The sequence below is a fragment of the Nannospalax galili genome, unplaced genomic scaffold, assembly GCF_000622305.1.
Source record: "Nannospalax galili isolate Female #2095 unplaced genomic scaffold, S.galili_v1.0 scaffold158, whole genome shotgun sequence".
NCBI classification, from domain to species: Eukaryota; Metazoa; Chordata; class Mammalia; order Rodentia; family Spalacidae; genus Nannospalax; species Nannospalax galili.
The window spans coordinates 4785397-4812645 of NW_008345290.1; the positions used below are offsets into that span (position 1 = coordinate 4785397).

Below are 27249 nucleotides of genomic sequence, written 5' to 3' on the forward strand. Positions count from 1 at the left end.
AACTTATACTAAGTAACTCAAAGGTACAGGGTTTCATGAGCCCCCTAAGTTCTCATCTCTGTGTCCTTAGTGCTACTATGTGGCACAAGCCACCATCATTTCTTTCCTAGAAAACAGTAATGGAGCAGGAACTACATTTATCCTCTTTAAAGCCATTCTCTACTCTGAAAGCAGAATGATTTCTTTAAAATCTGGTCATAAAACTCTTCCAGTTTCCTGTTTTTCCTAGGATAAAAGCAAAACTCCCTGCATGGTTCACAAGATTCCAACGACCTGGCACGCTCCAGCTTCATCTGTGCTGCCTGCCCCTTCTCTCCCATTCTCCACACTGAGCCACCTCAGCATTGTGTTCCTTCCTGACATGGCTCCTGGTACATGCTGTTCCCTCTGTCTTCCCAGGGTGTGCTAGTCCCTTCTCTTATCTAGTTAGTGGTGCTTCATCCTGTGGGCCTCACTCAGTCAACCCTTCCTTAGGGAAGCCTTCCCACACAGCCCATCACTGATTCAGACTGAGGGGTTTGTTTTATTTGGGGCTGTTTATTTATTTTGATAATACGTGTCAGGGTTGCAATTATATTTTATGGTTTTCTGATCAATTTCTGTCCCCTTGCTGGATTGCACATATCATGATGAGAAGATGCCTTATGTTTTTTATCTTCCAGTGCTTGTCTAAACACCTAGCAGCCAGTTAGCCTTCCAACATTTATTACAAGAATAAAAGGAATCCCAGGGCTGGAGAGATAGCTCAGTGGTTAAGAGCATGGACTGTTCTTGCAGAAGATCTGGGTTCGAGTCCCAAGTGCCCACATGGCAGCTAACAACTGTCCATAACTCCACTTCCAGGGCATCCAACAGCCTCTCCTGTCCTCCTCAGGCATTGCACAACATGGGTGCACTTACCTACATGCAGGCATAACATTCATAAAATAAAAATAATTTTTTAAAAAATTTGAAAAAAAGAATAAAAGGAATCCTGAAGAATGAACTTGAATGGTGGCTGGGATGGGGTTTTGGGGTTTGGAGGTGGATTCCCACCTCAGGCCTAGTAGACAGTGACTAGTCAGGACCCAGGTCCTGGAAAGGATCTTACAGTACTTTGACATTGGAAAGATGTTGCCTCCTTTATAACTGCCAAGTTGCCAAGATTACAAGTTACCTGACTTTTATTTTATTCCTTTTCTAGTTAGCACACATCCCAGTTCCTTAGAGTGTAACCATCTGCCAGTGCATTAGAGAGCTGACCTTCATTTGTCCACTCCCTTCCTGCTAGAGCTGGGGTTCCATCGACCGTTCCCTATTTACAGAAATGAAAACTAGAAATCCAATATGGGAATAGGTTTGTTGGTGGTGTGGGGGTGCTTTTTGTTTGTTTGTGTTTTGTGTTTTGTCTTTTTGAGACAAGGTCTCCTTGTAGCCTCCACTGGCCTGGAACTTGCCACTTAGACCAGGCTGGCCTTGAACTCACAAAAATCTGCCTGCCTCTGCTTCCTGAGTGCTGGGATTAAAGGCAATCCCCACCACGCCCAGATAGATTTGTTATTTTTTTGTTGTTTTGTTGTTGTTGTTGGTGGTGGTGGTGGTAGTGGTGGTAGTGTTTGTTTGTTTGTTTTGTTTGTTTTAAGATCCATCTGCCTTTGCCTCCCCAGTGCTGGGATTAAAGGCATGTACTACCATGCCTGGCTTTTTAAAATGAAGTTCACAGTAACTACCTCATAATTATTAATGGAATTAAAGGTAATAACACAATCAGCTAAGCCAGGTCCCAAAGAAATTTAATTGATCTCTATTTTAATCATCTTCCCACTCATTCTTAGAGAAAGCCTGCATGTAATATTCTATAGAAGAACTCCTCCTTCATGAGAAAGTAGCCTAGAAGCCTCCTCCCAGATAAGAGTGATAAGAAGTCCGAGTGCAAATGGAGCCCAAGGTCAGGAAGGCAGAACTTGCTTCCTGGGGTTGACCAATCTGTGCCTAACACCTTAAACCTATAGCATGCCTCAATCATAAGCAGCCATTACTTTAAGACCAAGGGCTCCCCAATGCCTACACTCCTCTCAGCATGAGAAGCAGATCCAAAAGACCCAGACCTCTGAAACCTTGCCCTGGTTACTTCCAGAGCCTCATTTGTTCTGGTGTGTGTTTGCTTTGGCTGGGATTGCTCTAAGTTTGAATGAGTATGTGTCCCGATTCTGGACAATGAGACATGAAAATGACTTTGCTAGGGGATTTGGAATAAGTTGGATCCTGAATAACATGAGCTCAGAATAGCATTTGTATAAAACAACTTACACAACACCAACATCATGTTGCATTTCATGTGAATTACCATGCTGCCTAATATATTTATTGGGCTATATGTTTTATATTTCATTCTGTTTCTGTTTTCATGGTCTTCATTCCAGAATTTATGCATGTCCTCTTTGAGGTCCTTGAACTTAACTTATAAATGTTGTTTTGAAATCATCTTGTGCATCATTTAAAGTTGCTCTTCTTCAGGGCACACTGTGATGTTATGATTTCTGGAGGAGACACAGTGTCTTAGTTATTCATGATGTTTGTGTTTTTGCAATGAGACCTAGGCATCTGGAATTAGGTCATTTGTTGTGTGTGTTTCTTGGTATGGATATCTGGTCTCACCTTTGTTGATGTTTGGATCTTTCTTTACCATTATCCCAACTTGTCAGGTTGTGGACCAGTTCAATGATGTTTGGGATTGAGTCTTGGGATAACTGTGCTGATGTGTAAATGGAGTATCGGTCATGTTCCCAACACAGCTGGGATGTGTGCACTCTGTAGAGTGAGAAGATTCTTACTGTTGGTTTCTAGAAGTCTGTGGAAGGCTCACACATTTCTGCCTGTGGTCCTTGAGTAAGCAGGTGCTGGGGTCACAGTAAGAGTGAGCTGTGCTCCCTGGAGGGCAGGGGAAGGATGCCACACTGACCTCAGGTGGCAGTGGGGGGAGAGTGCGGAAGCCAGGATAGAGGTGTCTCTATGGGGTTGATGTCACAGGATGCCTTATGGTCCTTGGGTGGGATGAGGGGGCATTGGTGGAGGGCCAGACCCTGGGAGTGCTTATCTGGCAGGGGACAGAGGCAGGCTCTAGGAATGTCTACTTAAAGTCTCAGGGTTGGGGTCTACACAAGGCGGGATCACTGGGAGGGGTATATTTCCTTCTGAATGACAAATTATTTTTCTTATTCTTCTTGGTTGTACTTCTTTCACATAACAGACATTCCATAAATTCTTGAAAAAATTATAAATGTGTTTTCCTCAGAATTGCTATCTAAATTCATCTGCCAGATAGTGGAATTATCTTCCCATTGTCTGCAAGAAGAGTTGGGCTGCAAATGAGAGAAATTTGATTAAGAACCGCTTAAACGAAAGGATATATTGTCTCACACAGCACAAAGCCTGGAGATAGTATGAGGTGAGCATTGGTTTGTCCTGTAGCTCAAATATATCATCAAAATGAGGGTGGGTAACAAGGTAGGGGTAGAGGATGGAGGGGGTCTGACTCTGATCAAAATGCATTTTGTGAAATTCTAGAATCAATAAATATATTTTTAAAGCAAATTCTATATTCCTGCTCTGCCAAATTCACCCAAGGGATTTTTTTTTCTTCAGTCTGGATGTGATGTAGCAGCCACCACAATAATATCCAGAAAACCATATCCAGAAACAGGAAAAAATCCCATCTTTGAATCACATTCTGTAAGCCAGGAAGACCCATCCAGGAGCCTCTGGGCAAGTCATTGTTGTGTGTCATTGGTTAGAGTTGGGGCACATGCCCCACATACGCAAAGCAGAGACCAGCTAAGACAGATCCCAGAGTTTGCATCTGAAAACAAACAAAAAACCAAATAACCTGGGATTGAATTGGCGAATGTAGAAGGAAGGTTCAGTATAAACCACATTGTTTATACAAATGCTTTGGGATGCTCTCAGCACTTAAGGAAGTGCAGGAAATCCCCTACATCCATGTTCCCAGGCTAGCCTTGAAAGAAGACCTTTGTAAGGACAGCAGTCATAGGTCAGCCAGTCCTTTCCGCATATCCTCTCCATACTTGATGTGTGGCTTACTTACATACTAACCCTCTTTAATTTTTTTATTATTTATTTATTTAATTATTTGATGTATATGAGTGTTTTGCCTGCATGTTTTTAACTATACTCATGTCATGCAGTGCCTGCAAGAGGCCAGAAGGCCTTGGATGCTTGGAATTAGAGTTATAGACTGTTAGTTGTTAGCCATCATGTGGGTGCTGGGAGCCGAACCAGGGTCCTCTGTAAGACCATCCAGTACTCTTAACCACTGAGCCATCTCTCTAGCCCCCCACTAACCCTCTTAAATAATAAAGTTCCTTTCTACCTTCTCAACAGCAGGCTGAGCAGGTCTATTGTCAAGGTCTGGTTATGTATCTGTGGCAGGAATCTAATGACTTCTTTGGGGTGGGGGTGGGGGAGCAATATTTTGTTGAGAAATGTGTAATTAAGGGAGCTGAGTGGAAGTACTCCCAGGATGCTGACAGTCTGCCCCAAACAGATGTGATGACTTGAATGTGGTGGGATTCCAAGGGCTTGTGCTTGGAAGTTTAGCCTGCAGTGGAGCAATGCTAAGAGGGGTGGAGGAGAGAGGAGGCCCTGGGGAGATCCTTATGTCATTGGGAGCATGCTCATTGTAGAGATTAATACAATTCTTGAGAGACCCTAGTTAATTTCCAGGCTCCCTTTCTAGTTTTCTGTCTTGTTACATGATCACTTCCTCTCACATGTGCCTCTACTATGTTACCATCTACCATGAAGCAATGAAGCTAAGAAAGTCTTTGCCAGAGATGGAACCATGCTGCTTGGACTTTTCAGCCTCCACAGTTGTGAGCTAAATAAACCTCTTTTCTTCATGAAGTACCCAGCCTCAGATATTTTGCCATAGTAGGGGAAAATGGGCTAGTACAATGACTCTCTCGTGACATGCTAGTCAAATCAAATAATAAATCCATGTATATGTTTTCTGTGTTTAACACTTTAATTTTTAATTAACTGATTTAATTTGTGGTTTGGGACATATATGAGCTAAGGCACATGTGTGGAGCTATAATTTGCAGGATTTATCTGATTCCACTTCTTCTACCATGTGGATTATGGAGAATCAAATTCAGGTCATCAGACTTGGCAGCAAGTACCATTACCTGCTGAAACATCTCTCTGGCCCTATTTAAAAAATGTAATAACACTGTGTATGGTGGCACACACCTTTAATCCCAGTACTTGGGAAGCAGAGGCAGGTGGATCTCTATGAGATCAAGGCCAGCTTGGTCTACATAGAGAGTTCCAGGCCATCGGGCTACAGAAGATCCTGTCTCAACAAAAGCCCACAAAATTAATAGCATATTTTACATAAATTTTATCCAAAATATTATTTCTAACATGTAACTAGTTAAAATATACTAATGAGACATTTTGTATTTCTTAGTGGTGTTTGGAACCCAGTGTCACTTTTCACCTACAGTGTTCCTCAGTTGGGACCAGCTGTATTTTAAGTGCTCAAAGTGAAGTCTGTGGGCTACTGAATAAGTCAATGCAGACCATTTACTATGTATTTTTCACAGGAGCCTGAGTCTTTAATGGTTTATATTATGTTGTCATGCATCTTGTCATTTCTCCTTCCCCCAGAAAATGGAAATCAAAGTAGTTATGCATTTTAAAGTACTTGCTCATATTTTAATAACAGGCAAGAAAACATGTCTCCTGTCGCTTTTGCTTTAGCTTTGTAAACAGTGTTCATATGGGAAAAGTGCAGAGTCCTTACTGTCAACAAAAGTAGAGACAGCGAGGGGCCCCAGAGACCTTGGCCCTGACAGTACAGAAGATGGAGGTTCTGCTTTGGAAAAGGATGATGATGAAGTTTAGGGAGGCCATGAAATCACTGAGCATCAAGTATGGGAGTAAATAGGGAAAGTAGAGACCCCCCAAAAGATCAAAAATCAGGAGGGAAACTATATAAAGAATGGCAAAATGGACTGACTTCACGGTTAGGTTTGGATCATTTCTGTTAATACTATGACTTATTTTTTTAAAAAGAGAGAACTTGCTTATATTTCTTCTCTATTTTTTAATGTCTGTGTATGCTGGGGTTGAACCTAGGGCTTTGTGCATGTTAGCTACATACTCTGCCACTGAGTTCCCCTGCCCCTTCCCCTCTGTATCCTTAATTTTCTTTGGGTCTTGTTGTTGTTGGTGGTGGTTGTGGTATTTGTTTGTTGTTGTTGTTTGGTTGGTGTTTTTGAAAGAGGGTCTCCCTGTGGACCCAGTTGGCCTGGAACTCACTATGGAGACCAAGTTGGCCTCTATCTCAGAGAGATTTGCTTGCCTGTGCCTCCCAAGTGCTAGGATTAAAGGTGTGTACCACCATACCTGGCTCTAGATTTCTTAAATAAAGAAATGCTTATGTGAATGCATATGTGAATGACAACAAGATGTATCAAGGGCTTTGGATCCAGAAAGCCTGAACTTTAAAAAGTACTTTTCTACCTAAAGCCATTTTTGTCCCCCTAAAGAGGCGTTCCCCCTTGGGGAAGGAGTGTGAGGTTAGATGCTACTAGTATCTGTTGCTAAACATTTATCCTACCATACAATTATTGGCCTAAACTGCCAATGATGCCAAGGTTGAGACATGCTATTTTAAACACTGGTGACATAGCACTGGTTTGGGGCCAGTGAGATAGCTCAGTGGGTAAAGGTACTTGCCACCAAGCCTGATGACCTAGGTTTGAGCCCTGAAAGCTGCATGGTGGAAGGTGATAACTGACTCTTAAAAGTTGTCTCTGATCCTCACGTGCACACACTGTGAAACGTGTGCATGCATGTGCGCACACACACACACAAATAACTAAATATAAAAAAGGAAAAAGACGGAGTGAAGATACCTGTGTTGCAGCAGTAAAGCCTACAATACTTAAGTGTCACACGAAAAACCAAGCTTGGAGCTTGGTGCACAGTTAGCGAGCAGCTGCCAAAATTAGGATGCCCAAACACCGACCTGTAGGTGCCTCCAGCCTGAGGGATGCAGAACTCCCTTCGCCATTCAGTTAGATGGGTCGCTTGCATGCCCACAGCCTCTTCTAAAGAACTCATCAGAATTATATGGATTTATTGGCCACAGTTTGCTTTTCTGGATGAAGCTGAGGTGTCAAAAACAGTGGGAGCTGGGAGCCAAGAAGGTAATGGACTGATGGCTGAGCATCTCTTGAGGGCTCTGATGATCCACTTTCAGAGGATAATAGACTTACTGGATGTAAATGGACAATCTAACTTCACTCTTCCTGGAACAGAAACCCTGACTCCAGCTTTCCAGAAACAGGATGTTTAAGAGCCCCAACACCACTCCCTAACTGCTGCCAAAGCATACAGCTAATGTGCTGGAAACTTCTTCCTCAGAGGCTGCCAAAGGTCCTGCATGCCTTTTCCTTTTATAAATGTATGTTTTCATTGCTTTTCTTATATCAAGAAAAATTTCATGAACATAGATTAAAAACATACAAACACGCAACAAAAAAACCCAACTTCTAATGTAAGCATCAAATATGGGCCTAAATTCCAGACAAATGATTCCATTTTCCTGGGTTCAGAATTCTATCTTTTTTTTTTTTTTTTTTTTTTTTTTTGGTCTTTTTGAGACAAGGTTTCCCTGTAAGCACAGCTGGCCTGGATTCACTAATGGAGACCAGACTGGCCTCAAACTCACAGAGATCTGCCTTCCTCTGCCTCCCGAGTGCTGGGATCAAAGGCATGTGCCACCATGCCCAGCTTCAGGATTCTATCTTTACAGGCAATACAATACCAGTCTCAATTATAACCATTTTGGCCTGTGTATTCTGCCCTACATGCTGGCTGTGAACCCTTTTTCTCATTTTACAGTTGACTCAGTGAGGAAACTGAGTCCCAGAGAGGTCAAATGGCTTGTCTGATGTCACAGAAACTAAAAAATGACAAAGCAAATTTGAAACTACAACTTTCAAAACCTGAAGGCTGACATCACGCTGCCACAAAACAGCAGTAACAGGGAAAGGGGATTTTAGAGGATGAGCAGTATTACTTCAGCCTGTGTCTGACTGCTTTACACAAGGCAAAGGCAAAGTGTGCTCAGGAAGAGGGGAAGAGGAACAGAGACTGTGGATTGGTTAGACTGGAGTCTCATCATGCCTGCTCAGGTTACACAGTCTCATGGTACTAAGCTGTTTTCTCTCTACCAAAACTGGAATCTTACTTCATGTTTACTTGGATGATTATGTGATCTACCTCCTCTACCTACTTCAAGATATTTGACGAATTGATTTCTCTTCTCTCCCCACCTCTTCTTTCTCCTTTTCCTCTTCTGCCCCCCCCAACCCCCATAAGGTCTTGCCATGAAGCCCAGGCTGACCTCAAACCCAAGATCCTCCTGCCTCAACCTCCTGCGTGCTGAGATTATAGGCCCACTCCACAGTACCTGATTGAGTGCTGAGATTTTTGCTGAACTTACTTTACCCCCAGGGCCTAGTACCCCCAGGGCCCACTCCACAGTACCTGATTGAGTGCTGAGATTTTTGCTGAACTTACTTTACCCCCAGGGCCTAGTACAGGTCTTGGCATATACAGAGTGCTCAATGAAAATTCATTTAAAGAATAGATGGATAAGTTAGGCACCTTGTTGGGTGCTTGTAATCCCAGTTACTTACTAAGCTGAAGGATTGTGAGCTGGGGGTCAACTTGGGCAGCACAGCAAAATCGAATTTTTTAAAAGATGGGTAGAGATAGAAAGAAAGGAATCTTCCTGGAATATATCATTTTATACTTTTACAGTCAGTAAAATAACTTCTGATGTGACATTGTCACCTGGATATGTTTTTCTCTTTGACCAGACTTTAAGAACCAATGGGCAGGACATACACTGTAGGGTCTTCAAATCTCATGGCTTCTAGCACGGTGTAGCGAGAGATTCAGAAAAGGGTTACTTCAGAGCAAACTCCCCTGTGGTTTGGCACATTTTTCCTAGGCAAAGGGTGACTGAGTTGTTCATAGAATGTTGAGTGGACAGATAGAGAGTTGCCCTCCTTCAGAGAGTCAGAAAACCAAATTGCCCTCTACAAAGTTGTTTCATTTTTGCCAATTTACACTCTCATCAGGAGTGCCCAAGAGTTCCCATTTCTCTGAATCCTAGAGCAGTTCTCAGTTACTAACAGCCATTAACGCATGATGAGGGGCTGCTTAGGGTTGGCAGTCATCCTACAAAAGTGCCATCTTCTCGTTTGGGGTCACAAGTCAATCATGAAATGTGATTTCCCTTGCCTTTCCCACAATCCACAGCCAGTGTACTCTCAGTGCATCTCCAGTTCCCTCTGTATTGTAGGTGTTTTACATTCATTCAGAGAAAGGCCACTCAGTCACTGCGAAGCCACCATTTTCTTCTTTTGCTCTGTCCCGTGAGACACCACTGGAGCTACCTGTCCTTGTCATAGCTGTCAGTGTGAACCATGCCCTTCTTTCTCTCTCTCTTTTTTTTTAATGTTATCCTTACTTTATTAAACCATACTAGTATTCTTCCAGGGACAAACATACAAACAAGTAGGCTACAGTGAAGAAATCTTGTTTTTGTGATAGAGTCTGGAAGTAACAGGATAATTCTAGGTATTCTCTTCGGTGATGCTTCTTATTCTTGCTCTAGGATTCCAGGATATATTCAGCCCCTAGGGCTACCACAAATGCAGCAAATCCCCATTTGAATCCTTTAAATATTACACTCATGAAGGAAACATTTTCTGCAAAGCCACACATGTATTGCCAAGCTTCATTGCAGGCTATGGGTCCCTTAGCCCTGGTTAGCCAGCTTCTTCTGGACAAGCTTCTAATGGTGTCCCTTCTATTTTCCACTGTCTGTAATCTGGAAGCTCCAATTTACTATGACCATGACCATGTCCATGATCATGCTCCTGTCCATGTCCAGGGGCCCTGTCTGACAGCAATCTGACCTCTCAGGACACTCAGTATTCGCCATGCCCTTCTTTTGACTGTCCTGAATTGTCAACAGCTCACAGAACTTTAGTAAAATAGCTCCTTCAGATTTTGATCAGTTCTGGCTTGCTAGTGACGCTTCAAATGCTGGAGGACATAGAATAGAAAGCCCTTCCTTGCTTCTTTACCAGGTTCTCAGGTGCCAAAATTTACATACTTTACATATATTTGCATATATTTACATTATGCTTATTTAAGTATTAGTACATATATGCATACAGCACTCCAATAAATTTAATTTTCCATATAGTTCAGTCTTTGTATAAATTCAAACAAATATAATCTAGGCACAAAACATTAATTAAAAGGCATTTCTGTTCCTTGTACTCTCTCTCAAGAGTCCTTAAATATGACTCACCACCAGTCACAGTGCTTCTCAGGAGGCTTTGAAAGTTCCACATGAGAAATTGCAAACCCATTTCTCATGCCCTTGTTGAGTAGGCTCACCCGGTCTCTCACTACATCCTTTGTGCTTTCAGGAATTTCTCTTTATGTATGTTCTTTTGATTCAGCAGCTGTGAGAGGGTGAGGGAAGGCAAAGATTCCATTGAGAAGAGAGAGAGAAGGCAGGGATAACCACGTAGCAATAAGCCTTTACCCACCTTGCATGCATTTTTATTTTGTGAGGTTTTCTCTCCCCCTCCTCCCCGTGTGTGTGTGTGTGTGTGTATGTGTGTGTGTGTGTGTTTTCATGGGACAGTGTGCACATGTGTGTGTGCCTGCATGTGGGGGCCAGAAGTAGACATCAGGCAGGCGTCTTGCTCAATTGCTCACCACCTTACTATTTTAAACAAAGTTTCTCACTGAACTGGGAGTTTTGCCAATTGAGCTAGATTGGGTGGTCGCCCAGCTCCAGGGAGCCTCCCGTGTTTTCCTCTCCAGTGGTGTGTTACAGGTAAAGCTTCTGTGTCCTACTTTTTTATGTGGGTGCTGGGAATCTGAACTCAGGTTCTCATACTTGATCAGTAAGTCCTTTACCAACTAAGCCATCCCTCCCGCTCCTGTGTTTTATATTTATACATAATAGTTTATATAGAATATATATATATACATATATATGTATGTATACAATAACTAGAGTTTTCTTACATGTGACCTTAGAGGGGCATTTCTTAGTGTTAATGCATAGCTGCTGTATTAGTTATCCATTGCTATCTTAAAAATTACCCCAAACCTTAGGGTTTACAGTAACGAAGTTTACTCTTGCATGGTTTCTGTGGATGACTCTCAGATGCGGCTTCTGTGGGTCCTCGAGCTGTGGGCTGAGACTGAGTTCTCTTCTGAATGCTAGGCTGGGTGTGAGGCAGGAATCTTCTTTCAAACTCCCTTATGTGATTGTTAGTTGCTTCAGTCCTTTGTCTCGTGTCCACTGACCCTTCTCACTTGCCCAGTGTTGCCTCAGGGCAGGGCAGCTAGCTTCCCCAGAGGAAACAATCCAAGATAGAGTGAGAGAAGTGCACCCAGGAAGGAATCCAAAACCTTTCTGTAACCCGATCTTGGAAGTGATATCCTATCATGCCATCATATTCTGTTCCTCAGAAGAGAGAAGTAGGTCCAGACTACTCCCAGGAGAAAGGATTACACGGGTCCATAAAAGCCAATGAGCAAAGGTCATTGGGCCATCAGCTACAACTACTGCTGTTCCGTACCACATTCTGTTTAACTGCAGCATAGAATTCCAGCAGGTATGGACCATGCTTTTAATTAGTCATGATTTCTAATTTGTTTCCTATTCATGGTTTGCCTTTTATTTAGTGGGTTGTACTTTTTCTCTATTGCTTTAAAAAATTATACACTGTACTGGTTTATATTAATTTTTAACAGTTTGCCAGGATTTTTATCTTGCTGCCAACTCCCTCAGAGAACAAGACACGATGGATGCTTTCCCTCCCCACCTGCATCTTCATGTTCTGAAAGCCATCTGAACTCTTAACCCCAGATTTGGGTTGGAAGCAGATACATACGGCTTTGGAGCATTACAAGGTGGCTGGTCTGCTTTGAGACATGCAGCAAACATAAAACACACGTGGGACTTCAAAGGCTAACTGAAAAAAATGTGATCTCAATTGACAATAATTTTTACATTGATTATATTTTGAAACCATAATATTCTGATATTGGGTTAAATGAAATATATTATTAAAATTGATTTTAGTGATTTTTTTGGTGTTTTTAACATGGCTATTAGAAAATTTTACAACAGCATATTTATGATTACAATGTACATTTTATGCTTACTTGTGTGGCTTATGTTTAGCTTGCTTTATTGAATAATTGCTCTATTGAATAATCCAGCTGTAGATTATTGTCTTTATTTTCTTTACAATCATTTCTTTTTTTAAATGAAACTTTTTTTTATGTGTATGAGTCTATTGCCTGCATGTAAGTGCACCCACGTCGTGTAATACCCCGTGGAGGTCAGAAGAGGGCATCAGATCTCCTGGAACTGGAGTTACAGACAGTGGTTAAGCTGCCATGTGGTTGCCAAGAATTGAACCCCAGTCCTCTTCAACAGCAGCCAGTGCTCTTAACCACTGGGCCATCTCTCCATCCCCTGGAATAATTTCTTAGCTGTTGACTCAAACTTCTATCTACATTACCAAAAATGTTCTGAACTTTACTATAAGTTTTATTAGTGTCTTGTTCGTTTTTTCTTGAGCCTATAGACTTGTTTTCTTTTATCTTTCTATTTATTTATTTTTTTGCTATAGTAACAAACCTCCAGTAATTCTTCATCCTGAGTCAGGGCTGGGGATATAACTTTGTTGGTAAGAACTTGTCTGGCATGTGCAAGGCTTGGGGTTCAAACCCCAGTACTGCCAAAAATTAAGCTTTCTAAGTTCTTGCATGTTTGAAGATATCTTCATTTTTCTCTTTTCGATTTATAGTCGTTTGGGTAGACACTTTAATTTTCTCTGGCAATGTATTGCTAGCAGTTCTGACTTGATGGTCCATTTTTCCTAACTGTGAGCTTTATTTGCTCTTTCAGGGCAGACTTCTCAGGAGGCTGCAGCAAGGACTGGTTCTTTTTCAATAATTCTCCTTGGTAGTCAGGGGCTCTTCCTTGTGAGGGTGTTCTGAACTTTAAAGACTCATTTCTTCAGCTGTAAGATTTGTTTTTTTGAAAAACTCCATTGTTTGTTTTCATCTTTTCTATATCTTCGGATAACCCATAATAATGCTGCTAGGAACTTTAAGTCCATCCTCCATGGCTCTCATCCGCTCCCCTGTGCTCCATCTCTGTGGGAAAACCCCTCAGGTCAGCCTTCCTTTCAGTTGATCCTCAGCAGCCCACCTGCTGGTAATCAGGACTATTGTTTTGTGTGCCCGCCTAGATTTCCTCTTTCTTCTGTAATTCAGTAGGAGCTGAGGAGGAAAGAGAAACTGATGCCTTCACCATGTCACTTTGAATGTTTACTTACTACTTTTATTTTTTGAACAGAATAGAATTTATTGGTAGGCCTGGTAGGGAGAGGGCACAGAATGGAAACCTCCATAAATGCAGAGCCTATGACTTGTCCAGGGAACCAGGACTTGGACTGTTTTTGACCCCACATCTATCCAGGATGATCCACTTCGCAGCTACCACATTCATCGTGTTAAACTTGGTGAAGCTCCACCTCTCTGAGACAGGGGTCTTCTGGCATCCGAAGAGCTGGACCTTAGCCTTGGGAGCACTTGAGTTACATGCTCTTTATTCCACAGGTTGGCACATGTGGGGCTAAGAAATTGCCCAACGTGAACCCTGACCATTGTTCCCTGGAGTTTACCAAAGGCATATCACGTAGCCATCCAGGGCCTAAACAGAACACCTCAATATCAGACATGTGAATATCCACTGGAAATGGCTGATTCCAAGGTCCTTTAAAGCAGGACTTCTTAAACTCCCACTCACCACTCTTTTTTGAGTGAGAAATGTGTACATGACCCCAGGTATATATGTATAGAAAACAGGTATACAAGTCAAACATTTACTGATAACCATAAATAAATTTATTTTAAAAGAATTCTTGTCGGGCGTGGTGGCGCATGCCTGTAGTCCCAGCACTTGGGAGGCAGAGGCAGGCGGATCTCTGTGAGTTCAAGGCCAGCCTGGTCTACATAGTGAGTTCCAGGACAGCTAGGGCTACAGGAGACCTTGCTTCAAAAAGACCAAAAAAAAGAATTCTTTGATATGTATAAAATTTTACCTTTAATTAAACAAACTTTGCATACTTATGAGAAGTGTGTGCTTGTTTATTTTTACATAAAGAATTAAATCTCAGCTGGACATTTGACACTAGGATGTGGGAGCAGCTTCAGCATTTTTCACAGTTTTCACTTTGCTTTTATACTCATCACTGCTGAGAACGCCACTTCACATAAATGCATAATACAGCTGGCAGACACATTTCAGAAACTGCTGGAAATAGTGTCCTAATCCCAAGCCAAAGTCATGTGACATTTTTTTAAAAGTGAAACCCAAGCCCACAACTGAAACAACAGTTTGAAAAATCAAACATTCTGACACAATACAGCCCAAGGATATACTAAAGCGATTGATACATCCTGAGGAAGGAGGCACATAACTAAGCCATTATGTTTCTGTAAGAGTGAAAAAACTATAGCTACAGAAAAGACACTGCAGCTCATCACACAAACACAGTCTCAGATCTGAGCCAAAACACATCAGACAGCATGCATTTGCGAGTGTGGCACAAGGACAAACACAGTGAAGTGTTTCATATACTGGTCATTTGACATAATCAAAATACCTCAGATTCAATAGACATTGACTTTTTGAGTTAATTTTCGGTTTTGTACATTCAGAACCCTTTTACTGTTGCCAATTTTTTCCAACTCCCACATTTAGTTACTTGACCCCATATGGGATTACAAACAGTTTAAGAAGCTGTGCTTAAAAAGTCAAATACCAAATGTTCCATCTCACATGTGGATCAGAGTGTCAGATTTTTAAATCTGTATGTCTAACTTGGAATGTCTTTTGAGACCTGGAAGATTGGAGGGGACCATGGTAGTGGGAGGGAGAGGGCTTAAGGAGAGTGGGGATCATAGAACACATGTGATGTGAAAGTAGAGAGAGGGAGGACTGGAGGTGACACAGTTTAAACAGAGATGGGGTGGAGAGCGTGTGAAGATGAGGCCTTAGAGAAGAGGGCTAACTAAATAAGGATGGATGAAGAAACCACATGAAAACTTACTACTTTATAAACTAACTAAAGATGTAATTTTTAAAAAAAAGAGTGAACAGGGGCTGTAGAGATGGCTCAGCAGTTAAGAGCACTGGCTGTTCTTGCAGCAGACCCAGATTCAGTTTCCAGCACCCACATGGAGGCTAACAACCACCCTTAACTCTAGTTCCAAGGGATTCAACACCTTCTTCTGACCTCCGTGGGCACTGAAAGACACAGGTGCACTTACAAAAACGCAGGCAATGCACATATACACATAAAATAAAAACAGTAAGTTGAAAAAAGAAAGAGTGAACAGAGATAGCATGCATGGGCAGATAACGCCGATCCCAGGAGCCATGGATTTTTAAACGAAAATCTCCCTGCCAGGTGTGGGATACCTCCCTATGAGTTGTTGGCCAGGAAGACCAGATGCCCCCAAAACAATAAAGGTTATTGTCATTGCTTTAGGTTGTTCACCACAACATCCTATGAGGATATAGTAGTCACTTTTGTGTCACTGACTGATACTAACTTAAAAGTAGGAAAGATTTATTTGGGCTCACAGTGTCAGAGCTCCACCAAAAGATGGTTGTTTGTTTGGCCCTATAATGTTCTGCACTAGGAAAGAACATAATGGCAGTGGGAGTGTGGCAAAGGAATCTGTTCACTTTGTGGCAGAAAGGAAACAGAAATAAAGGAAGTTACTGAGGCCTGGCTCGTTACCTCATGGTACAAAGAAATCAGAGAGAGTAAGTCCACACCTTTGGTGATCTACTTCCTTCACCTAGGTCCACTCCCCACAGTTTCTAGAAACTCCCAAAATATCACCAGCAGCTGGGAACTAAGCATTCAACACATAGACCTGTGGAAGATTCATATTTAAACCATAACAGGGTGTGATGGGTGTCATCTGCTTGGCTCTTCTGAGCTGCTCCCCACAGTTCTGTGCCCACTGTACCAAAGCTACATGGGCTCTCCAGGCGATGCAGTCTAGTTCAGGGAGCTGAACTAGATGTTTTTTCATGGGACATTATAGCTACTTACAAGATGAACAGTGGGTATCTGGCAGTATGCAGTATAGCAGAATATCCTGGCTCCTGAAAAGGCTAATAAAATGCTTCTTTTCCAATCACATATTTGAACAAAGCCAGATTGTTTCTACACTCAATACTTCAAGTGAAATAAGAGGAAAAAAAAAGAATCAAGAAACATGTGAGAATTTAGTTGCTTTCCATTAAGTCAACTTTCTAAAAATATAAAATGCTATTCAGTCTTTTTCTTTATGTAGGGGATAGAAAAGTGTTGTTCATATTATATACTGAGTTTGCTATTGTTACTTTTACCTGAATTAGTAACTGTTTAAAAGTTTTATGGTGCTGGAGAGATGGCTCAGCAGTTAAGAGCACTGGCTACTCTTAGAGAGGACCTGACCTCGGTTCAGTTTCCAGCACCCACATGGCAGCTAACAGTTGTCCATAACTCCAGTTCCAAGGGACTCAATGACTTCTGACTTCTACAGGTATATGCATGGGTGCACTTACATACATGCAGGCAAAACATTCATATATACAAAAAATAAATTTAAAAAATGTTTTTAAAAGTTTATCCATTTTATTGCTAGGCATGGTGGTACATGCCTTTAACCCCAGCACTCAGGGGCAGTGGTAAGTAGATCTTTGCAAGACTGAGGTTAGCCTAGTCAACATACCAAGTTCCAGGCCAGCCAGGGCTACAGGGAGACACTGTCTCAAAAAAGAAAAGTTTACCAGGGTTGGAGAGATGGCTCAGCGGTTAAGAACACTGACTGTTCTTGCAGAAGACCTGGGTTCAAATCCCAGCATCCACATGGCAGCTAACAACTGTCTGTAACTCCAGTTCCAGGGGATTCGACAGCCTCTTCTGACCTCTGTGGGCATTGTACAACACGGTGCACTTACCTACATGCAGGCATAACACTCATACACATAAAAATAATAAATAAAATATAAAAAAGAAAAGCTTGCCAGTTTTACTACCCACTGCATAGTAAATATACAATTTAACCTTTGTAAACAAAAGTTAATTGGGGTCCTAAGTAATTTTTAGAATGTAAGGAAGTCTTATGACCAAAAATTCGAGGATCACTAGTTACACAGACATAGAAGTGGTTCTGAATTTATAGTAAACAATAGGTAATGAGTAAGCCAGCATCATGCAAACTTTGGGTCTTTTTATTTGAGGCATCATATCCATCATATTAAATTGTAGAACTTGGGATAAACTTGGGAAACCAGTTGTGACAGTTAATTTCATGTGTCAACTTGGGTGGACCACAGTGCCTAGTATCTGGTCCAACATTATTCTGCATGTCTCTGTGAGAGTGCTGGGCTTTAGTTTGTTTATTAATTTTGATTGGTTGGCTGATTGGGGACTTTTTGTTTGGTTTGTTTTTTTGAGACAGGGAATCACTATGTAGCTCTGGTTGGCCTTGAAGTTGTATCCCCCAGTCTTCCCAGTGCTAGGATTATAGGTGTAAACCACCATAGTGGACTTAGATAAGACTTTTTGTGTATGAGAGTATCATATAAATTGGTGAACTTCGAGAAAGCTTATACCCCATGTCTATAGTGTAAATGAGCTTCATCCAATCAGCTGAAGGCCTTAATAGTATAAAGACTAGTCCCTAAGTGAGGAGTTCTGAAGCAGACAGCCTTTAAATATGAACTCAACATCAGCTCTTCTTAGGTTTTGGCATGCTGGCCTACCTTATTGATTCTAGATTCTTCAGTCTCCACAATTGTATGAGACAATCCCTTAAAATAAAACCTTCTTTCCAAATATACATACATATCCAATTGGTTCTGTTTCTCTAAAGAGCCCTGCCTAAACACATCAATATAATTAAATATCAAGGTACAATAGTGGCCAATAAATATTTGGTGGTACAGAGATGAAGAATGGGGAAGATAAAAAGGTTGTAAGTTCTATTTACAATGTTAACTAAATGTATAAAATATCTTAGCATGTACCTACGTCCATGCTGCCACGCCTGTCAAGATTACAGTCATTCATCTTTTATACATTACTTGTCATTCCCCCACCTTTTAAAGGACTTCTCCATCCCCCAAGATTTGAGATTTCAGTTTCTCAGTTTCTTTAATTTTGAGAAACTATTTTCAAGTAAGGTGCTAATGACTTCACACTTCCCCATATTATTTACATAAATGATGACTGGAGAGGAAACGGAGTGTTCAGCCCAAAGCAACTAATTTCTAGTAGTGGATCCAGAGCACTGTAACACCTGGAGTAGGAGATATATGGTTAGGGGCCTTTCTGAAGCCCCTCAAAAAGAGCCAAGGAGTTGACTACACACCCAACCTGTATGTGCCACCTGCCACCTCCTTAGAGTATACTCTTTTTTGGGTCTTTTTGTGACAGGATAACTCCCTGTAGCCCCAGCTGGAACTCACTATGTAGACCAGACTGGCCTCAAACTCACAGAGATCTGCCGGTCTCTGCCTCCCAAGTGCTGGACAGAGTATACCTTTATTGAAGCTGTATGAATGTAAGAAGCCTAGCATTGTTTCTCACACATTACAAGAGACAATGCATACAACCAGTGGCTGTGGGAGATGTGGTGAAGGGCTAGCTGAGCCCTTTATGTGGAAGAGGTAGTGGCTATCATCCTTCATTAACTTCTGGAGCCAGATGTCATGCAACTCTCACAAACCATACACGTCCAAGCAATTTTTCTGGAGCAAAAAACTTAGGACCTGCCATAATCCAAACAGTTAAAGGTAAATATTTTTGTCTCTCTTAAACCCAAATATCCTTTGTGACTATGAATTTAACAAATGGAGTAGTGGAAGTGCAATGTAGTTATTTAAAGTCAACTCAGCTAGGCATGATGGGTCACACCCATAATGCCTGCATTAAGGAGGAAGAAGCAGGTAGATCCTGAGTTTGAAGCCAACCTGGGTACACAGCACATTTCAGGCCAGCTTAAGCTACATGTTACAATCCTATGTCAAAAAATAATTTTAACTTTAATCCCAGCACTTGGGAGCAGAGGCAGGCAGATCTTTGTGAATTTGAGGCCAGCCTGGTATACATAGTGAGTTCCAGGACAGCTGGGGCTACAGGGAGACCCTGTCTCAAAAAGAAAAAAAAAATTTTTTTTTAAATAATAGCATAAACTTCAGTGCCAGATGTATGCTGCCATAACACAGTAAATGGGATTCCAAGATTTCAACTACAGAAAGATAATGGGTTAAATTATTGTAAAGTTAATAAAGTGACTGAAATGAGACTATACCATTGGCTTGAATTTTCCACCTGTGCCTTTCAGTCTGATCCCAATCCTTGGCATTGATTGCAGCTGTTCACTGGGGTTTAAATGATAATGGTGATCACTCAGTGGTTTAAATGAGAAATGTCCCCCATGAGATCAAGTATTTGAACAAACTTGATCAGTTGGTGACCCTGCCTAGGGAGGAACGTTTAGGAGGTGTGGCCTAGCTTGAGCAAGCTTGTCCCTGAGGGTGAGCTTTGGGAGTTCACAGCCTTGCCCCACTGCCGTGTTTTCCAGTTTTGCTCTCTCTGCCTCCTGTTTGCCACTGAAGATGCGCACTCTCAGCTTTCTGCTCTGGCTGCCTCCTGCCGTGCCTCCCTCCATGATGGATTCTTATTCCTCTGGAACCATAAGCCAAATAAACCTTTCTTTCTATAAGTTGCCTTGGTCATGGTGCTTTATTGCAGCAGCAGAAAAGTAATACAGTGACAAGCCTGGGTCCTATGACTGGCCAAGAACATCAGCACAGAGGGAAGTTCCCAAGCTTATTTTCACTGACTGTCATTAATTCCGCTGATATAATCCAGATTCTAGGCGGGACACAGCCTTATAGCCTTCCCCTACCTGACAAGGAATCACCTGCTGCAACTCCATTTTGCAAGGATTCAAAGTGTATCAGCAGCCAATCACCAACCACATAATATCCACATTGTTATTGTATTTTTATATCCTATGTGTATGTATGGTGTATATATGTGAATGTGTTCATCTATGTTCACATGTGTGTGTGGGTGTGCATGCACATGCATGTGGATGTGTGGAGGCCAGAGGTCAATACTGAGGATCTTCCTCTATTCTCCATCTTAGTTTTTTGAGGCAGGCTCTCTCACTGAACATAGAGTTCACTGCTTGTTTGACTTCCTGATTAGCAGCCCTAAGGATCTTCCTATATTCCTATCTCTACCTCCCTGGTTTGGGGATTACAGGCATATACAGCTGTGCCTAGTTTCTTACATGGGTGCTGAGGATCCAACTCAGAACACCTTACCAGCTGAAGGATCACCTCAGTCCAAGTAGCCACATTTTTCTTATGTAATATATATATTACATAAGAGAGAGAGAGAGAGAGAGAGAGAGAGAGAGAGAGAGAGAGAGAGAGAGAGAGAGACTGAGTAAATACATTCCAGGAAAGAAGACTAAATATTGAAGGAGAGAATAATTCTCCACAAGTTAACTCATAGGTTCAAATTATTTTAATCTATAATCTCAAAGGACTTTTTCAGGAGCTCAAACAAAATGAAAATTCTAAAATTGATCCAGAAGAGTACATGGACCAGTGTAACCAAAATAATGTTTGAAATGTTGAGAGAGAGGGAGAGAGAGAGAGAGAGAGAGAGAGAGAAAACACACCTAAGAAAACAAGCAAAAGAAAACAACAAAAACTCTGAACAAAGAAAAAAGCTCCATAAAAAACCTACCCGATCCTGGACACATACCCAAAGGAATCTGCATCTTCCTGTGGAGACTCTGGCACATCTGTGTTCACAGCAGCTCTATTCACAATAGCTAGGAAATGGAATCAGCCAAGATGTCTGTCAGCTGATGACTAGATAATGAAGATGTGATACATTTACCACTTTGGAATGTTTCTCAACTATAGAGAAAAATGAAATTATGAAATTTACAGGTAAATTGGTGGAATCAGAAGTAAATCATAGAGAATGAGGTAGTCCAGACCCAGAAAGACTAACATCATGCTTTCTTTTATACACAGATCCTAGCCCTAGCTCTTTAGTTGAGTGTGTTTAATCTGGAGTACCAGGAAACTAGAGAGGTGACACCATACCTAGAACCATAACCCCAGCTTAAAACCCAGGACTGAAGAGTTCTTAGGCCCTAGGGGGGCCTAAGATGAACTGACATAGCATCAAACTACCTTCTAAATATCTATCTATACTGACACACAAAGGCTACCCTTTGGCCCTAAGCAGAGCAGCCTCTCCTTGAGGTGAACAGAGAACAGGGATGAATACAAGAACCAAGACTACTCGCATGCTGAGAATAAAGTGCATTTGAGGCTCAGCCCTCCACAAGACATCTACACCACCCCACCCCCGCTTAAGACTCAGGGAACACTGCAGAAGAGGCAGAAAGGATGTAAGACCCAGAAGATAGGGAGAGGCCTGCAAGATGCATATTCTTACTTGGCTGATGGACACATGCACACACACACACACACACACACAGTCTTTTTGAGACAGGGTTTCCCTGTAGCCCCAGTTGTCCTGGAACTCCCTATGTAGACCAGGCTGGCCTGAACTCACAGAGATCCGCCTGCCTCTGCCCACCGAGTGCTGGGATTAAAGGCACCCGTCACCTTGCCCGGCCTTATTTTATTTTATTTTATTTTATTTTATTTTATTTTATTTTACTATTTTATTTTATGTGTATAAGTGTCTTGTCTGCATGTAGGTAAGTGCACCTGTGTTATGCGATGCCTGCAGAAGACAGAAGAGGCTGTCGGATCCCCTGGAGCTGGAGTTACAGACAGTTGTTAGCTGCCATGTGGGTGCTGGGATTCAAACCCAGGTCTTCTGCAAGAACAGTCAGTGTTCTTAACTGCTGAGCCATCTCTCCAGCCCCAATATGCATGTTCTAAGCACAACACAGCATTAGTAGTCATGAATTCACAGTAGCTGTACCTACTGGCACTGGGTCTACACTAGTCAGGCCCTACTAACAGTCAGTTATTGAAGAGAAGTATCCCAAAGTGCCCTACCGTTATTGGCAACTGACAGATTCTGGAGAGGGGGATGGGTAGTATCTAGGTATTTACTTATTGATGAGCCTACCAAGCACTGATGGTTAGTTCCAAACTCAGAGTCACACAGACTGCCCTAGTTAAACTCTGTGGGATACTAAACAAAACAAAAATGGCTGAATACAGAGAAGAGATTTGTAAGGAAGAAGGGGCTGGTAAGGCCAGGAAAGAAATCAGAGTGTGGAAGAGAGTAACCAGAATGCATTGTATACATACTTCAAGTGTCAAAGAATGCTTATTTATCAAAAAGCCTACCCGAAATCTGTTTCACAGCAATAGAGTTGAAACACGAATCAGAGATCAGTATACATGGCTATGAAATAAATGATAGTATGGTATTACAGTGTATAACTACAGTATATAAACTGAGTCAGCTTATAAAGGAGGCATCCTAAATCAACTGGAAAGAGGATTAGTAATGAATAAACAAGAAATTAGTCTAGGTAATAGGGAAAGTAAATCAATTTAGATTTTTACCTCACAGTATCAGGCAAAAATATCCAACAGAATTGAAAGAGTTGGAAATATAGAGAAAAAGCAAGTCAGGCCTGTGGCAGGCCTGTGATCCCAGCTACTCTGGAGGCTGAAACGGAAGTGCACGTCCAAGGCCTGCTTGAGTTACAGAGAGATTTCAACGCCAGCTTGGGCAACTTAATAATACCTGTTTCAAAATAAAAGCATAAGTAAATAGCTAGTGGTATAACTTAATGGTGAAATGCTTGTTAACATGTGAGGAGCCCTGGGTTTAATTCCACAGTACTGAAAAAATATTTTAAAAGTAATTATAAGAGATTAATTCCAACAACTAGATAAAACTTTTTAAACCTAAAGTAAATGACAAAAACCCCAAGAGATAGTAGTATTTGACTACATAAACGTATGCTACAAATAATTACCAAGCCAACAAGCTACAGAAAAAACCCAAGACCAAATATGCACATTTTTCATTTTTCTTAATGCATAAGTATTTTGTAGAACTCAATAAAAAACCCAGTATGTCTATAAAACAATATCTATAAAAGATGACTGAATAATAAAACTACAGACAAAAATAATTTTTACATTTGTTTATTTATTGATTGATTATTTAGTGTGTGTGTGTGTGTGTGTGTGTGTACATACAAACGTGTGGCACGTATGTGATGCTCAGAGGACAACTTGGAGAGTCAGTTCTCTCCTTCCACCATGTGCAGTCCAGAGTTTGATCTCAGGTCTCAGACTTGATCGCAAGCATCTTTACCAGCCCCCAAAAGAATTTTTAACATATGTATCATTTTAATTTTATGTGTATGAGTGTATTGCCTGCATGTATTTAAGTGCACCCATGTTGTGCAATGCCCATGGAGATCAAAGGGGAGCATTTGATTCCCTGGAACTGGAGTTACAGACAGTTGTTAGCTGCCAAGTGGGTACTAGGAACTGAGTCTGAGTCCTCTGCAAGAAGAGCCAGTGTTCTTAACCATTGAGCCATTTCTCCAGGCCCTACCAAAATAGCTTTTTAAAGAAGAGAATTCAGAAGGAGAATCTACTAAAACACACTTTGTTCTAAAATGCCATAATGTTATCTAATACTTTGTATGCTAATTTTTAAAAATAGGAATAAAGGGGCTGGAGAGATGGCTCCGTGGTTAAGAACACTGGTTGTTCTTGCAGAAGACCTGGGTTCGAATCCCAGCACCCACATGGCAGCTAACCACTATCCATAACTCCAGTTCCAGGGGATCTGATGGCCTCTTCTGTCCTCTGCGGGCATTGCACGACACAGATGCACTTACTTACATGCAAGCAATACACTCATATACACAAAATAAAAATAAATATTTTTAAAAAATAGGAATAAAATCAGTTAAATTAAAAAAAGAAACCAGTTTCACTGAATGATCAAGGAATGCAAATTTAAGAAGACAATGTACTCAAGATTAAAAATAGATTCCATTCAAAAAGATGCAACAAGCAGTAACCAACATCAGAGAACAGATAAACTTCAATGTATTAAGATGTGCATCTTTTGTTTATCCAGAGGCACCACTGAGGCGTGAGAAGGTAACCAAAAAGTAGAAGATAGGTGATATCTGACAAAGGACTTCAACCTACAATGAAAACATTGCTTATACCAATTAATCAGAAATAGCTAACTCAGCTGGAAAATAGGAACGGATTATCTCCCAATGACTAAAAAACTTGAAAACTTGTTTACTCCATTAATCAGCAAGAAATGATGATTGAAGCGACAGTGTTCCACTATCTCAGCACAGCATACTAACTAAAATGAAAAAAACTAAGAATTATATTAACTAAATGTCAACTGAAATTTGAAGAAACTAGAATCCTTATTCACTCCTGACAATGTCTAAGTTGAAAAGAGCATTTTGAACATTACTGTCTGGCAGTACCCACTGAGGCTGAATGCCAACATACCCTACAGCTCAGGTCTGCTTACAGATGTATGCCCACCCAAATGCAGGCATACAGCCATCAACTGATTTATGTAGGAATATTCATATCCATAATTGAAAGCTATCCAAATGCCCATTAACAACAGAATAGGCAAATCCTTTTGACATCCCAAGATTCTAAGTGGAATGAAATACTGTGACATAATGAGGAAAACAGAAAAGACTGGCTCCATCAGAAGTGAGAACAGCCATTATCCTTGGGGAAATTGTGACTGGAAGGGGACTGGGGGACATTTCTGAGGACCAGGAGTTGTTGTCTTTCTTATTACGGATGCTGGTTGCATAAGTGTTTGCGTTGTCAAAATCAGACACTTCCCTATGTGTCTATACTTCAACCAAAAGCTTGAAAACAATCTACAACAATTTCTAAATTGTTGATTCTCAACATTGGCAAGGATACAGCAAAGCAAGTATTTTTGTATACTGCTGGCAGAAATATAAATTTAGTCAGCTTTCGTGCAAAGCGTATTAGCAATATAGATAAAATATTTCAAAGTTTATAGTTTTTGACCCACTAATTCCATATACATAAGATAATAATCCTAAAATGACAAAGAAAAAATCAACCACAAGATAATAAAATGACGTGCATTTTGTAGAGTCCAAACTATTTTAAATGCACTTAAGAATAAAATACTGGAAGAAAATATATGAAAAATGATTACTGTGACCTGAATGCTTGTGTCCCCACCCCCAGTCTGCTGAAGCCATAACTCCCAATGTGATGGCCTTTGAGAGTTCATTAGGGTTAGGAGAGGCCTTGGTGGTCTTTGTGATGGAAGTAGGGCCCATGAAAAGACAGAGATATAAAAGCTCTCCTTCCACAGGGTAAGGTCACAGTAGTATGGCAGCTTTTACAAGTCTGAAAGAGAGACCTCACCAGAACTAAATCTTGTCCGGACTCTGACCGAAATTCCCAGCTCCAAAATTGTTAGAAATAAATGCTTATTTTTTAAGCTAGTGTATGGTGTTTTGTATAGCAGCCATTTGTAGTAGCACAATGGTCAGTTATATCTGCAATTATGGATGATTGGTGTCTATTCATTTTTCTTATTTTTGAAATCTCCCATAATCTGAATTACATCTTGATTTTTATAAACATAACTGCTCATTTTGTGTCAGTAAATCCTCCTATGTAAAGGTCAAATAATAGAGAAAAACAGAAGAAAACCTAAGTCTCTTTCACATATTCTCCTATTAGTCCAGCCCTTTCATTTTTCAAAGATAAGCACTGATGGCAGCCTCTCTACCTTTTTAGATATTCGACATTTACAAACATGCCCTCACAGGTAAGGAAATATGCACTTCAGATTTCTTTTTCAGTATTACTTACAAAAACAAAATGGGAAAGTTGACTATTCCCGGTACAATGGTTTTACTGTCTGACCCATGCAATGATTTAAGTGTTGCATAGGTGCACAAACAGTACTTTCCTGCAGCATAAACAGTTTAGTACCTGTGGTTATATGGCCAGCCCCCACCTGCTTAATACATGCTTAGCTTTGGAAGGCTTTTGTGTTGGCTTCCAGGATCCTCTAACACACTGCTTAATGCTTTAACCTCACATACTGAATGATTAAGTAGCTTTTCATGGCAATCTGTCTAAATCAACACCATTCTTTTTCTTACATAACATTCAGTACCACGCATTACTTTTATAATCAGAAATTTGAGAAGTATCCATTATTTTATTCTAATAGAATCTAGATAAAATTGTCAATTGGATTCAGGTTCCCTGCATATGCTCCTCTCTGTTCCTTCACATTAGCTCTGAAGCAGGAAGCCCAGTGTCTCTTTAATATTTCATCAAAGATAGCTCATGAGAGGGGGCCTCAGTGATCTGGAAGGCATTCTTATACTTTACATCAATAATAAAGACTGCTGTTTGCAGAGTGGAAAAGTCAAGTTATTATTTAGAAACTCCCCTGAGGGAACTTGTTTTTCACACGGAATGAATTATTTGTCTAAATATCAAAGGGCTCCAATAATTTTTATAAATATTGTCTATGCCCAGAAAACAGCAGTTGAAGATTTTGTAAATCATGTGTTCCTCTGTCACCTTAGATACAGTTTACATTTTTTACTATACTCAATTAATTAATGTGTACTGTTTTGTCTTACATTCCACTCATTCTGTGTCTTGTTAGTTTAAGTCTTTGAACCTTGCATCTCTTAAATATGGCAATTTTCTGGATATATATATTATGTATATACCCATACACATAATATACATATATTGTATATATATAATTTCTAAGTGAATAAAATAAAACCTAGGGACCCTCCTGGCTTGGTCACAGCAGGGTTTTGCACATTGATTCCAGCAGTCAAAGATAATTAGAAGTAATTTCAATCTTAGCACCATCTCTCAGATGTCATTAAAGAAGATCCAGTGCATAGCCTATGGTGACAGCTCTCCAAATGTCCCTTGTTTCTCTTCTCAACAATCTGTCCCAAAGCCTCTCCATGGCTCACTCTAGT

At 40.9% G+C, this 27249-nt stretch overlaps 1 pseudogene; it reads right to left on the bottom strand.

Annotated features, from left to right (window-relative positions):
- Positions 1-9567: 9567 nt before the first annotated feature.
- LOC103740854 lies at positions 9568-10007 on the bottom strand (annotated as a pseudogene).
- Positions 10008-27249: the final 17242 nt, after the last annotated feature.